Raw genomic sequence first — 11,757 nt, forward strand, 5'->3', positions numbered from 1 at the left:
TTTGGAGGCTTAAGTTCTTCTGCCAGCATTCAGCTGAAGTTCTGTGTAACTTACATGTACATGTATTTCTTTGATGTGTTTGTGTGAGAGGGTGAGTGCAACCTTTTAGTCCTCCACCACCTCGCTCTGCCCCTCTATAGTACTCGTCTAAAGTAGTTCTTTATTGTGCCAATTGTGTTCTTAAAATGATAATGGTGAAAATATTTCTATTCTTCAATTATGCAGTGTGGCCTGAGAGTGATCTTGGCCCATGCTGAAGGGCAAAGGTCCCAACGCTATGGCTTGAACCCAATGTCAATTGGCCACTTCACTGGACACTCATATTTCCTTGGATGTTGGGAAGAGAGGTCCATCTCCAGAGCCACATCTGGTCTTGAGGTATGTGGAGGGATGGGAACAGGCAGGACAGACTCAGAGACTCTTGAGCCCTCTGGGGGAGTTCTGATGCCATTGTCCCCTCTTGATGGTGCCTCAGCCTTTAGGCAGATCTGGTTGGGTGAGGGTCTGGGCTGCTGGTACTGGGCAGGTGGGCCAGGGAGAGCTGGACCATCCTCCCCAGAGAGTTCCTTGCTGCTTGTAGTGATAGGGAAAGGCCTGGGTTCGAGGGATGGTTGCTCCAGGCCCAGGGGCCTCATGGGGAACTCCTCAGGTTCTTCTGGAAGTGAGCACACCAAGTCAGTGTCTCCCCCAGGCTCTGTGGTCTGTGCAGGGTTGGGCTTCTGGTTGCCCAAATAGCCACCCTGGCCCCATCCTGAGAACATCCCTCATGCCTGGGAAGGTTAGGGTTATTATCTGTGGATGCTTCCCTGGGGTCCAACCCGTGCTGGCCAAGGCTTAGAGCAGAAAGTCCAGTGTAAAGGGGGAGCAGGAAGTCCCTGGATGATCCACAGGTCACCTGGAAGGGGTATCAAGAGGGGACCCCTGCTGAACCCACCTGGAGTGGGTAGGCCATATTTATTCCTTTGCATCTCAGTCATTGAGGCCTTTAGCCTTTTGATCAATGTGTCATCTTCCAGGGCCAGGTCCTGGAGATTAAGTACTGGAAAAACTCATGCAATCCTTCCAGGGGCAGCTCAAGGAGGTGCTCTGGGGATAAGGATGCCATCAGGCCAACAGGGGCCCCACTGGGAAGGTTCAGCCCCCACCATGGGCCCTTTCCTGGGGGCAGCAGTCATGCTCTGCTTGGCCCAGGAGAGCCAAGACAGTGTCACGGCCAGGGACTGGCTGCAATCCCACCACCTCTCCCAGGGCTCCTTCCCAGGCTATATGTTGGCTGGCCCACCTCTGTGGCCTAAATGACCCAGGTTCAGGCTTACTCATTTCTGTGCATCTTGATGACTATATAGGCCATGGCTGTGAGGATTTGCTCAACCTCCAGAATGTATATATCCCATAGTCTCAGTGTGAGTGAGAATGGTGTCTATGGGGACAGCAGGCCTAAGAGTGGCAGTTTGAGCAAGACAAAATGTATGGCAGGGGGAGTGTCCCAGCACAGGGTAAGAGCCCCCACTACCTCTGGGTCCTGCAGTCCCACAGCTGCCTCCAGACAGTCCCTATAGCTCTTAAGTGAGTGGACTGAGGAGGTCCCCACCAGGAGACTTGGGGTCCTAAGGGCCTGACCTGTGCCTCCACTTACCTAGAGATAAAAGAATGCCCCAGGCTCCACAGGAGATCCTCCAAGGAACCTGGGCCTGACTTTAGGGTGGGCATGGGCTTACCTTCTTCCTTGGCTGACCCAAACTTACCTCCAGGCACCCAGGGGAAAACAGGTTGCCTTGGACCCCAGTTGCACCTTCCCCAGGGTTCTGGACTTCCCCTGGGATACCCCTTAGGGAACAGGTCACCCTGGGCACACTTACACCATCAATGAAGCATCATTGAAACTACAACATAGTGTAAATTGCTGTGGAGATGTATTCTTTGTCCTGACAGAGACACAAGTGATCAGGGCCTGCCTGCTTGGCCCCAAACCTCCCCCTCTGGAGGCCCCATGCAGCCACCCCCTGGCCAGTGGATCCCAGCTCAGGCCTGGCCCCACCAGAACACAGAAGATGAAAGTGCAGGCAGGCCAGACCCTGTGAAAGAAGCTTCTACTCACCAGGTGCTGCTTCAGTTTGGGGAGGGTCCTTTCCAGAATCTTATCATGATAGGCCTGCAATCTCTTTAGTTTCAGGAACCCTGGAATGAAGAAGCCTGAGAAGCCACAAGAATCAACCCCAGAAAGTCATAGGTGTACCTGGCAGGGGTTTGTGTGCCCTGGGAACCCAGGGCCTCCTCCATGCACAGTGACCCCAGTGTGAAGGGCCCACCCCAGCCTGGCTGGATGGCTCTTCCCAGATAGGACTGGTTGCCTTTGAGGCCTTGGGTTGAGAACCTACTCACTGAGGCCCGGCTTGATGGGTGCCCAGTGCTGAGCATCAGGCAAGCATTTGTCTCTGGAACAGGCTCTGCTGACTGTGGCTGCAGCAAGGGATGAGGGTCCCAGTACTGAGAGGCAGGGAGTGTGGCCCAATGGATGGGGGTGGGGTGTGTATGAACATCTGGGCTTTGGAGTCAGGTGGGGGGCATAGCAGGGAGATGCTTCCACCTGGGCCTCCTCTGATCAGGGGCTTGAGGTGGGGCTGGAGGTGGCCTGGTGGTGGCAGAAGAGAGGCAGAGGGAGCAGCAGGGATGGAGTGGTCTGGAGAAGGCCAAGGTTGAGGGCTTTGGTTACAGGACCCAGAGGGCCATGGGGGGAGGCCATGACCTTTGCTGATGAGGAGATGGACCAAGTCATTCCCTGCCAGCCCCACCAATTGGGGGGGACTTAAGAGAGACTCCTGACTCTGAGTAACATCCTGTGCTCCATGGAAGTCACCCACCATGCATGGCATGTGTTTTGCTGTCCATCAGTTGGGCCAGTGCCCAGAAAGCATCCTCCTCATTTAGAAATATGAGTAGGATGGCGAAAATCTGGTTCATGCCCTGGAAGTAGCCCACCTCCTGCAAGAGTCAGACATGGCTGCTGGGACCACTTCAGAGGCCTCCACCACCCCCACCCTGGCACTTGCACCTCAGCTCCTGGAAGAGCTCCAACTCATGACTGGGCACCATCCCAGGGCCCCCTTTCCAACGTTAGGCATGGTGGATGCTGGGAACCAGCAAGGTCTGGAGGTCCTGCTGTGAGTGGAGGTGGTGGTTTGCTGACTGGCCTGTGTGTGCCTGGATTTTGTGTGGTGGTTGTGTGTGGGCAGCCCCAAGCTGCATTGTGGGAAGCCTATTGGGTCCTCTCAGCTTGTGTTCTTTGAGGGGTTACTCCAGAAAGAGAAGATGGGGTGGGGAGCTGCCCTCCGTGGGCCACACATGAGATGGGTTGCTGGGAAATCTCATCCCTACTAAGATTCTGATTCATAAAATGGCATTTCAGAACATAAACTCAAGTGTCATGACCACAACAATGCTTTTTAGGGTCATGTGAACTTGCTAGAAGACATTTCCAAGTTCATGGTCTGGTGCAGCCCAGGTCTCATGTGCCATTTCTGTCCTTAAAAGTGGGGTATGCACCCCAGCCATCCATGTCAGTTTGAGAGCAGAGATCCCCTTGCATCATCTCTGTGGCTGTGGGAGCTGGCATTCTGAGTGAAGCCAACAGGCCACTTAAGAAGTATGCCCACTGTGGGATGGCAGACCAAGGGTGCTTACTCAATATGTTGTAGACAGAGTAAACTGTGTGCACATTGAAGAGAGCTTGCTACCTGGAAAGGGGAAAATAGGGCTCACTATAAACACCTTCCACTGCTCAAGTGTGTGGTGAGTGTGGGACACTGGATCAGGCAAGAATTGCTAATGTAGGACAGGGTGATAGAATTGGGGGCTCCATCCCACTTTACTTTCATAAATGATACAATTTGTTTAAAAAAGTAGACAAACATCTAAATGAAGTGTCACTTTGACTCATCTGTTCTCTCTCTCCATCCTCCTGTGTCCTGGTCCAGCCTGCTCTTGGCTGCCCAGTACTCCTCCCCTCCCCACAGGGGCCTGTTGACCTCTGAGGGCACAGCCAACCACTTTCAAGGCCACCCCAGCCCTGTGTGCTCCCACTCCTGCAGGCGCTCTGCACAGGCCCCACTCTCACCACCTCAGGTCCAGCCCTTCTCCACATGCCTCCCCTCCTCCAGGACCCCCTGGCCACTACACCCCTGCCCCCTGCTCCCTGCCCCAGGACCAGTGGCCCAGAATCCTCACTTAATGCTGTAATTCTCCCTGAACATAATATTGTTTTGGAAGTTTTGGCTCACATCCATTTTGATAAATTTGATGTCCTCAGAGTAGAGCTTGGCCTGCTCCTTCATTCTCTGTTGGTGGAGCTGGGAGTAGAATGTGGCAAAGTCAGACGCATGGAACCCTAACCAGCACAGCAGTTGCTGCCAGCTCAACATGAGGGTTCCTAGAGAAACCTTCCTTTTGCTTGTTTCAGAAGCCAGGCAGGATAACAAGGGGGCCCAGGTCACAGACTGTGCCCAGCAGCCCTGTGGATAATCAGCCTGTGGATTCTCCAGGCCCAGAGCCCCACCCAATGGTGACACACTGGCCAGGCCACCAGAGCCCCTCCTCCCCCAGCCCACACAAGGCAGTCCAAGATGACAGTGCTATAGCCCAGCCCTGGGCTTGTCACCTGGGAGGCTGCTCCTAGGTGTGTGTCCCAGGGCAGTGGGAGGCTGGGAGGGCAACTGGGTCTCTGTCCCTTGCCCCCTCTGCACCCCACCACACACAGACTGGGTGAGACAGAAGGCCAGAAGGGGAGCCCATACCTTGTTTTCAGGGTCTTTTGAGAGCCTTAGGTCTAAATGTGATGCTGGCTCTTTTCCCACAGTGTCAGTGGGTTTTCACAATGCTTGGGGCCTCTAAGACCGCCCATCATCAAGAAACTTAGACACCTGTAGCCACTGTCACACCCACTCACCCTGAACTTCCCCTGATGCTGCAGATCAGCTAGGTGCATATAGCACCCACCCTGGGCTGTGGGACTTGGGGTACCCACTGTGGGGATGGGTGTCCCAAGTCAGGCCTGTGTTCATCTAGCCTAGCTATCTACTTTCATGGTTTCTGTGGGGTAAGCTTGCTCTTTACTCTTGGATTCTGTTCCTTTCTCTGTGACTATGTCCCTGTCAGGGGTCTGAGAGGCCTTAGAGTGATGCTAGGTGGCACCTATCCAACCCCAGACCCAGTGCCTGCATGGTATACATGGCTTTCTTGAAAGGTGGACCCTGGACCTGTGAGCCTGGGATGTGCCAGGAAACCTGGAGACAGGTGAGTGGTCCATGAGTCACAGGTGGAGGGGCCATACCTGGTATTTCCCTTGGTTCTCTGCCTTCACCTTCTCCAGGTCCAACAGCAGAGACCATGCCTGTCCTCTCACCTCTGCGGGGATTCCCTTGTAGACTCAATGGCACATCTTCAGGAATGAAGGGGCCCTAAGACTGGTGCAAGTGACACCCAGTGAAATGATGCAAAACTCATGCAGGAGTTGCTCAGGAGAGGCTGGCTCTGCCTGGGCCTGGCCCAGTCTCCCCCAACTAATAAAAGGCTGTGGTGTGGGCATGGCTGGTCCAGCCTGTGGGGTCCTAGGATAGGGTGGCCAGGGAAGCCCCAGGGGATCCAGACCAGCCTCCTTCAGGGTCTGAAGGCTCAGGTTTCTACGTTTTGACTGCCCTAGTATTTACTCCAGTTCTTCAGCATCTTCACCCAATTAGTGGCTTGCCTGATCTCCTGGGCTCTTTGCTAGAAAAGGGGACACAGTTGTATTAGCCAAGCTTCCTGCTTCCCTAAAGTATCCCTGACTCAGGGCTCTGATCTTAGAGGAGGCAGTGAATGCACAGACCCCTCACAGCCCAAGGACCTCCAAAAGCTCGGGGTCAGGCAGCAAGGAACAACGGCCACCCCTTGGCCACCTCCCACCTCCCACCAGCATAGCATGGCTCTCACCCTCACCTCTTGGGTGCTGAGGGTGTGGATGCTGAGGCCCTGGGTGCTGAGGCTAGGCTGCTCCTGACTACAAGGCAAGAAAAGTAGAGCTGTGAAGACCAATTGCCTGGAGGTCCCCAGCCCTTGCAACCCCCTTCTTAACCAGGGACACCCTGAAACAGAGGAGGACCCCAGGGGGTACCAGCTCTGGAGCAGACTGCAGCACCCCAGCCAGTGCCCCTACTTCCACTGAGGCTGGCCACCCCCTATGGACTGTGCACCCCAACTTCTGACCTGACAGGTGTGTGGCCACTGCCAGAGCAGAAGCAGAAACTTCAGCCCCATCTCCCCTCCCCCATCATGGCCAGGCCAGGGATCTATTCTGAATCTCTTCCTGGCACTATACAAGGAGTCAAACTCCACGTGCCTCTGTCACCTTCCTGTGAGCGTTTAGGTCCTACATTACCAATTCCTAACCATCTGTCCAACATCTGAAGCAACATCTCACTGTCCTTCATGCTGTGCCCACATAGTCCCCTGGCTGGGCCCACTGCCCTTGGAGACCCATTGGCAAGGTTCATCTCGCCCTGTGGCCAGGATCAGGCTGAACCCTTACCCTGACCTTGCTGGATAGCTGCCCTGGACTCTCACCAGTGTGGGTATGGAAGCCACAGTGCTAAGACCCAGGATGGCTCAGACCCCAGTTCTGCCTAAGCTCACTCACCCCAAGCCTAGTGTGGATGCTGCTCCCCAGTGGCCACCAGGATTTGAGGCCCTGAGCTAGACAGAAGGGTTCTGCCTCCAGAGGTTTCTCCAAATGTCAACCCTCCCTGGGAGAGGGGCAGTGGGTGTCAAGGTGACTCATGGCAAAAAACCTAGCCTGTCGGTGACCTTGTAGAGCAACAGGTTAGCATGATCCCATGGGTCCACTGGAGGCCCTGCCCAGTGCCCCTGAAACCCAGATGGGGCACCAAGATGAGGGTAAAAGCTGAGTGTCCTCAGAAGCCCAGGAAACTCTGATGGTGGCCCAGCATGAGAACTTTCCCAAGGGGAGCCACCTGTACCTCATCTGCTCCTACCTGCTCTGATCCTGCATGGGGCACACAGGCTCCTGATGCCTCTTGGCCTTACCTGGTCAGTCATTGCTCTAATCCCCCAGGGACATACTTGCCCCCTTGGGCTGTGATTCCCACCTTGGGTCTCACCTTTCCCCTCAGGTGGTGGTCCACACCTGCTCCTGCTCCTGCTGATGACCTTTGGGCCTCACCAGTTATACCTGGCTCTTGTACCCACCAGGCCTCCCTGTCTGTTCTTGGCTCTGACCCCTGCCAAGGCTGTAGCTTCTCCTAATGTCTATGGCTCCTCTGTGGCCTCACCTGATCATAGCTGGCAATGATATCTGCTCATTCCAGGGTCAGCAGGGTCTCCAGCTTTACCATGTCTGATGCTGAAAAAAATCCAAATATCCCAGTGCACAAAAGAGCTTCAGAGAACCAACAGGTTGAAGTGGGCCCCCTGTTGGTAGCTCTCCTGTCTGATCAGAGGGGAGAAAACCATGCTGCTTGAGGGGGTGACATCCCAAACATCCTAACACTTCCACTTACAGAACCCTGCCAGCAGCCTGGAGATCCTGTCACGATGACATGAGGAAGAACAAGAAGGGGGCCAGGAGGCCAAGGGTAGCAGCTGTCCTTCAGCACAGGGAAGTGAGCTCTCTGGCCCAGGGGCACTGAGTGAAGGGCAGCTACCAGCTATGGAAGGCCCCACAGGCTCATGGGACTCACATTTTGCTTAGGCCTCAAAAGCCCAGGCAACAAAAGATAAATATTGATAAACTGGACTTGATTAAAATTAAAACAGCTGTGCTTCAAGTGACACTGTCAAGAAAGTGACAACCCACACAATGAATAAAAATGTGAGAATGACCTGACAGATAAGGGCCCAGTATACAGAATACAGCCAAACTCCTAAGTTCACTATAGAAACAGCCCAAGTAAACATTGGGCAGAGGGTCTGAATAGACATTTCTGCAAAATTAACCCAACTTTAGAGATCAAGGCCAAAGGGCACAGGAGATGGGCACATTAGCATCAGGGGGATGCAAATTGAATCCAGCAGAGGACAAAACTTCTCACCCACTGGAGTGGCTGTTACTGATCAAATGAGGATGCAGAGAAGCTGGTACCTTCCTGTTTGGCTGGCAGGATTGTAAAATGGGACAGCTTCTATGGAAAACCAGTCCTTTCTCCAAAAGATAAATGAAGAGTTGCCACGTGATAAAACAGGTCCATTCCCAGGTATATACCCAAGAGAGAGGAAGACAGGGATACAAATATATGTACATGCACATTCATAGCAGAGCTACTCCCAAGAGCAAAAATGAGGGCACAACCTAAGTAGCCTTGGACAGGTGGCTGGAAGACCAGGTACATCATTCAACCAGAAAAAGAGGGAAACACTGCCACATGCTGCAACATGGATGGATATGATGCTCAGGAAAGAAAGCAGACACAGAGACCACATGCTGTGAGGTTCCATGGAGGTGCTGTGTCCAGGAGAGCCAGGCCCAGACAGAATGAGGTCATTGGCCCTCAGTGCTGGGGGAGGGCCCAGTGGGGGTATGTACTGATAGGATAAATTTTTTCACAAGTTAGAGGAAGGTGGAAATAGTGGTGATGGTGGCATGGTTCCGCTAATACACTAAATACCATTGAGTGGTATAATAACATTTGATGTGTAAATTTTAAGAAAAAATCTCTGAGGAGGCACTGAAGTTGGGAGTGGAAGATGCACAGGGGAAAATAAGGCCCAGCATTCTCCCAGCCAAGGAGAGCCCTTTGCCTCAGCCCACTAAGCTCTTCCCTGACCATGTGCCCACCCTGGATGTGCCCACTATGGAGGCAGGGTGGAGTGTGAAGACAAGAGATCTCCAGGACAAGAGGCTCCCATCCGTACCATTCCTTTTTTTTTTTTTTTTGTCTTTTTGTCTTTTCTTGGGCTGCATCTGTGGCAAATGGAGTTTCCCAAGCCAAGCGTCCAATCGGAGCTGTAGCTGCCAGTCAATGCCATAGCCACAGCAATGCCAGATCTGAGCCAAGTCTGTGACATACACTACAGCTCATTGCAATGCTCGATCCTTAACCCACTGAGCAAGGCCAGATATTGGACCTGCAACCTCATGGTTCCTAGTTGGATTCCTTAACAACTGAGCCCATGACAGGAACTCCTGCTCCATTACTTTTAACTCTAAGCTGATTCTTTCTGGCGAATCAGGGAAGAACACCAGCCCATTGGGTGGTGGTGGAATTGGTACAAGGATAATATATTTGACCATAGGCAGCCTCTGTGCTATGAGATCATCCCTAGGTTCACAGTTCTGAACAAGTCACGGGGGAAGGACCTCATTTTCCCTGTTCACATGGTGGGATACATCTGTTCTGGGACAACACAAAGAATTTTTAGCCAATGGGGGACACAGCTGGGGTCTGTGGATCAGATGACACATGAAACAATGGGGGACAGTATGCTGACCTGGGTGAGGCTCCCCAACCCACATGCCACACAATCTCACCCAGCTGTTGTCCCTGATCTCAGGTGGGTTGGATGGGAAACCTCCAGGATCCAGGCCAAAGAAGAGGCTTGGAGGAACCATTGGGACCTGGAGAGTTGCCTGATCTCAGACCTCCTCCTCCACATTTGCCCCATGCTACTCCTCATCCTTACATTCACCCATCTCTACCACCTATGTCTATCTAATTTCTGCCTCCCACGACCACTTTTCCACATTCCTCCAACATCCACACTCATCCACTATAGTCTCAATGCTGCATTCTGCCCATTACCCAGGGACCGTGTCTCCCCCATCCACCTCCGCAATGGTCCTCCATGTTTTTCTTCCCCACCCATTGCTCCTCAACAAGCCATTCACCCTTCCACATCCTACATCCATTGCTCCACATGATCCAGCTCCCTTGACTGTCCATCTCCTCCTCTTCCTGCATCCTCTCACCTCACTACTCCTCTCCACCTTCCTTTTCTGGGCTAGGGGTCTGAGCTTGGACCTCGGGCTCCTCACAGGTATTCAGGCACCTCTGGCAGCATTCTGCACACTATGGAGCGCTGAGAGTGCTGCATCCTCAGTGGTTGGTGCTGTAGCTCCTTGTCACATTGGCTACAGACCATAATGGTCCAGGATCCCACCAGTGACTTCTGTCCCCTAGTGTCAGTATGTGGTGGGAGCAAGTCACACTTACCTTTGTGGCTTTTTGCAGCTGAAGCTGTGCCACTTTGGTGGAAATGCACCCAGGGATGGGGCAGGAGAGGTGGGGAAATGGATGAGCATCAGAGCAGTTCAGAGACCACAGGGCCTCCAGCTGCTTGGGGACAAGAAAAAGTGAGTGCCAGGCAGCAGACAGAATTGGGTTACTGTTATTCCAACAACAATAGGGCTAAGGGCAGAGGGCAGAATTCACACTGAGCCCATAACTAAAGACTCATTATCTGCAGGGGCATGGCTGAACCCAGCAGGACAAGATGGCAGGGGATGGTGACAGGAAGATGCAACCTGTCAGGGGATGGACCAGGGAACATGGAAACACAGGAAGGCTTGGTCCCCCAACCCTAACCTTCTTCACTATTCCTCCCTCCATCCCTCTTAGGAGTTCAGGGAAGATAATGATGTGGACTCTAAGCTCCTGAGTTTGACATGAATCAGGCCAGAGATGGACCACCCAGGTAAGAGTAGCTCCCAGATTTCTCTAGGTCTGAGCATCAAACCAGTGGCTTACATGGGTACACTTTTAAGTGACACCACCTGAATCCCAGTAGGTCAGGCTGTTGGCTGGCCTGGACCTGAAACTCTACTTCATCCCCTTTTCCATCTCACCTTCATTCTCTTCCATCCACCTCCCACTGCTCCATCTCCTCGTGCTTGGTCCTCCCACTCTCCATCCTCCATATACATTTCCTCCATCATCCCCCTCCCCATGAGTCAAAATTTTATTTTCTTCTTCACAGTCCTGTCTTTAACGCTCCTCATCACTCACCTGATTTCTCCATACTCCTGCATCCACCTTTCCTCTTACACCCATATCTTGTCTGACTTTACCTTCCTTCTTCCCCATTCTCCTCCTCCTTTGTGTGCATCCTCTCCCCTCCTCCTCCTACAACCTCTCCCCTCCCTCATACTCCCCATCTTCCACTTATGGTCAAGGATTCTGAGCTCTGACCTCAGGCCCCTGATAGGGACTGAGGCACCTCTGTCAGCAGCCCACATTTCACAGAGGCCTAAGGGGGCTATGCACATTGTGGTTTGTGCTGGATATCCTTGTCACCTCAACCTTAGACCAGAGTGGTCCAGGTACCCACCAGTAGCCTCTATCCTTGAGGTGTTGGTAGGCGGTGAAGGCACAGCTCTTGCTCAACCTTCTGATACTAGCTGTTGGATGTGGGCCTCTCTTCTCAAGACGGTAACAAGGTAATCAGGTGGGTGTGGGGATGAGGTGGGTCAGAGCAGGGAAGGCAGATGAGTGAGTGTCAGAGCCGGTTAGTGACCACTAGGGCTTCCAACTGCCTGGGCACATGGAGCAGAGTAGGTTCATAGCAGCAGATACAACTTTGGGGGCTCTGCCATTCCAACCACTATGGTGCCCATCACACTGCTCATGTATAGCACTGACTCCTTGGCCTGAAAAGTGACTTTCTTTTCTGGAAGGGTCTACACACAGGGGTGCATCAGCAGGGGTGGGTGGGGACTGACTCAGCTGGAAACTTGCAACCAGCTTGTCCTCCAACCCTTCTTGCACTCCTCTTCTC

The 11,757-nt window shown here is 53.2% G+C and overlaps 1 pseudogene; it reads right to left on the reverse strand.

Annotated features, from left to right (window-relative positions):
• Nucleotides 1–275: 275 nt before the first annotated feature.
• Nucleotides 276–6,524, reverse strand: LOC146398999 (USP6 N-terminal-like protein; annotated as a pseudogene).
• Between the last annotated feature and the right edge of the window lie 5,233 nt (nucleotides 6,525–11,757).

Source organism: Sus scrofa, chromosome 10, assembly GCF_054392235.1.
Source record: "Sus scrofa isolate SSC_HxYL_T2T_F1_AM1 chromosome 10, Sscrofa_HxYL_maternal_Yorkshire_Landrace_v2.0, whole genome shotgun sequence".
NCBI classification, from domain to species: Eukaryota; Metazoa; Chordata; class Mammalia; order Artiodactyla; family Suidae; genus Sus; species Sus scrofa.